The sequence below is a fragment of the Asparagus officinalis genome, chromosome 7 (assembly GCF_001876935.1).
Source record: "Asparagus officinalis chromosome 7, Aspof.V1, whole genome shotgun sequence".
Classification (NCBI taxonomy): domain Eukaryota; kingdom Viridiplantae; phylum Streptophyta; class Magnoliopsida; order Asparagales; family Asparagaceae; genus Asparagus; species Asparagus officinalis.
Genome location: NC_033800.1, coordinates 29,094,122 through 29,097,950, shown reverse-complemented (window position 1 = coordinate 29,097,950; position 3,829 = coordinate 29,094,122).

The window sequence follows — 3,829 nt, the reverse complement described above, 5'->3', positions numbered from 1 at the left end:
ATAACTTTCAAACCGTACGTCGAATTTGGATGAATTATATATGAAAATCGACTATCACGATGAGATGGAGCTAACCAAACCTACCCGAAGGGTTTAGTTTGCTTCCTCAGTTTTGCTAAATTTCTTACGGTTTGAGAGATATTTGTATTTTTGTCCGATTTTTACTATTCTTAGTAATATTTTAGGAGTCTGTATTGATTAGAAAACAAATCCGATTTGATCTCAGATTTGACCAGTGGACTTTCCTAGTCATAAGGAGTCTTTTTAGGAGTTTTAATGTTTTAGCAATTTTTTTACTATTTTTGGTAAAGTTTGAGTCATTGTAGAAGTTTTGTTTTCTTTTCTATTTATGTAGAGTCTTGTAAGCCCTAGAGGCATAACTTTTAATTAATAAAATTTTGTTTTCTTTAATTTTACTTTGTGGATTCGAAGCTCTTCGTGGATTCAAAGATTGTCCTTGGTGGATTCCAAGGCTACTACTTCCGCGCTGCGTCATATTCCCCTAAATTTTGTTCCAACTGCTTCTTTCTTGTTGTTTCTTTGTGCATGATAACTTTCAAAGGAGGTTTTTTTATAGTGGTTCTGCATGATAACCTACCATTTTGATGGGAACGGTCTAGACGATAACCATGATGACAATGCACAACTTTAATATTTTGTTGGTAATATGTCTCATGCTTGTACCTAATTGACACGGCATATATGACTACATATAGGGTCTCATGCTTGTTTTAGCTCAAACGTAGTATTTTTTTCATTGCCAGTTTCTTTGCAAGTATTCCATAACTAGAATTATACTACTTTGCTATAAGCAACCTACTTATGTGTGGACTGCGATGAATTTTTTTTTACAACCTGTTGTATATATGTATGTGATGACTCTATGCATGCATAGTTGTTGTTTATGTATGTTTTCTACTGAATATCTTGATTGTATCACACTAATGATCTTGAGGAAACTATTGGATTGTGGATATTAAGTTATATTGGCTTGTGTTAGGGTCATAATGTTTGAATGTACTAAAGTATGAAGGAATGAAACTTGATCTCCTTGATAAAGGTAGTGAAATCATAAACATTTTCTTCTATGACCAACCCTTTATTGTGCATATTGCTACTTAAGATCACTGAGAAGGAACCATCTATGCTTTAATGTTGAGTGAGGTTTATACATTCTGTTTTTTTCCTTTCTTCAAGGTTTCCCTTTAATAAGCGAATAATTTGTTAATCAATAGTGGATTCTTTAGACTGCTACTTAATTTCTTCTTTCTTTCTCTCGATGTCTCAGCTCTCCTGATTAGAAATCATAATTAAAGATACCACCACCTAATACACGTGACAAGATTGAGGTAAAAAAACTTATCTTATTGCAACAATATTAATTATAAGTAGTAATGAAATCGTATTGCTAGACATCTTTCTTGCAGACAGTCATATTAATTTTCTTATACTGCAGCTTTATTTTTTATTTTTCTCTGATGTAATGCATTGAAGCCGGCTCCAAAAAAAATTTGGGATAAGGTTTTGTAAATAAAATTCATGCTTTTATCACTTCTCTTGCCATTCTTACAACAAATTGTCTAATTTTTTTTCATTTTTAATTTGGTTGAAGATGAATTCATTTGAAGAGATTTTGCAAGCGATCTTCGTGTTGATGATATTGAAGCACTGGATGACGAAGATGATCTTATACAGGTGTTGCTTTTGAATGATGAAGACGAGGGTGAGTATAAGCGATCTTAGTGTTGATGATATTGAAGCACTGGATGACGAAGATGATCTTATAGAGGCGTTGCTTTTGAATGATGAAGACGAGGATGAGTACATGTGAAACGAGATGATTACAAGTGTTATTAATCAATCAAATGTTATGAAGCAAGTACCTCGTCCATGTTGAACTAGGTCATTCTCTAGTCATATGCTTGTAGAAGATATGTTGGTTGGACATCCTGATCGTTCATATTCTTGCTTCCGAATGAGTTCTGAGGCAATTCTTTTGCTAAAAATATTCTACTTGAGAAGAATGCTTTAAGGCCAATTAGATATTTAAGCTGTAATGAACAACTATGTATATTTTTATACGAAATTTCGCATGCCCTCTCAAATCGAGTAATTTAGCTGAGATATTTCAACATCCATGAGAGACTATTAGCAGATATTTTAATAATGTGTTTAATGTTATATTATCTTTGAAACAAGATTATATCCAACTTCCCACGGCTGACGTAGATATTCATCCTAAGATTCGAGAGAATCCCAATTTCTTCACATACTTCAAGATAGAGCTCTCAACATATCTTTTATGAAATCTTTTTAAATGTGTATGTGTGTAGGTATCTATACATTAGAACTTTATATTTCTTTTATTTTTACAGAGAGCTTTGGGAGCAATTGATGGATCTCATATTCCTGTAATTGTGAAGGAAAAGAAATACAGTAGGTATCGTAATCGAAAGACTTTCATATCTCAAAATGTAATGGCAGCATGCTCCTTTGATCGTACTTTTCTTTATGTTGCTGCTGGATGGGAGGGATCAACATCTGATATGTCAGTACTTTGTGCAACACTAGAAGATGGTAAATTTAATGTTCCTGAAGGTAAATTTTAATATTTTTCTTTTTGGTTTATTTAGAATTAATTAGTACTAAAGTTAGATAATTTTAAATATGTAGGTCGCTTTTACTTAGTTGACTCGGGATATGCTAATACTTCAAAATTTTTTGCCCCATATCATGGATCACGTTATCATCTTAGAGATTTTGCAAATGGGACCACTAGAGCCTATCGAGATACTAAAGACAAATATAATCATAGACATGCACAACTACGTAATGCAGTGGAAAAAGCATGGGGAATTTTAAAGCAAAGATTCAAAATTTTTAAAGTTGTTGCTCCATTTACTTATAAAACTCAAGTCAAAATCGTTGTAGCTTGTTGTGTTCTTCATAATTTTATTATAAGGCATCAAGGATATGATAAATACTTTAATATGCTTAATGGCTTAGAGATGAATGAGGATGAAGATGAGGAGGAAGAAGAACAAGACCCCTAATACATGGTTGGTGCAGATGAAAGTTTAAGGGGTGAGCAGCTTCGCAACAGGATTGCTTTACAGCTATGGAATAATTGATATCTGTAGTTGTCGAATATTAAAGTATAAGGACATTGAATCATGTCTTTTATTATCTTTATATGAACAGAAAATTTAATTTAAAATAGAGCTATTGAGTAGATTGTTTTTTTCTTGAATAATCAAATCTTTTTTGTTAGGTTTATTGATAGATAATAAGCCATATAATATTTTGTTAGCTGATTATCTCACTTTAGCTTTTGAAATGACGTGAAAATGATAATTTATTTTTATTTACCTTCAGAACAGTCATTTATTGAATAATACCAAATTGTAATACTTTTATAATCATCTTTACATAATTTCAAGCTCCTTTTATTTTAATGAGGCAATTATTTATAAATTATCAGTAAGGGAAAAAGTGGTATTTTTTAAAAAATGATGAGATTAATCTCCTTAGCCCTTCTTCATTTGCCAAACACAAAAGACTTAACACATTGTCTTAACTATCGAATCCAAAAGAATTTAGAATATTTTAACCCTTCACGATGGATTAACTAAGTTAACCATTATCCTTACTCCTTCTCTCTTAACCCCTTACCAAACGCAGCCTGAGGGTTTGGGATTGAGATAGTTAAGGGGATTGTCCACAACACTGTAAAATATTCAAGGAATTTTCTGAAATTAACTCAAAAGCTCCTTTAGATTGTTAGAATAGTTTTATACAAAGGAACAAGTAACCAAATAAGACAAACCGC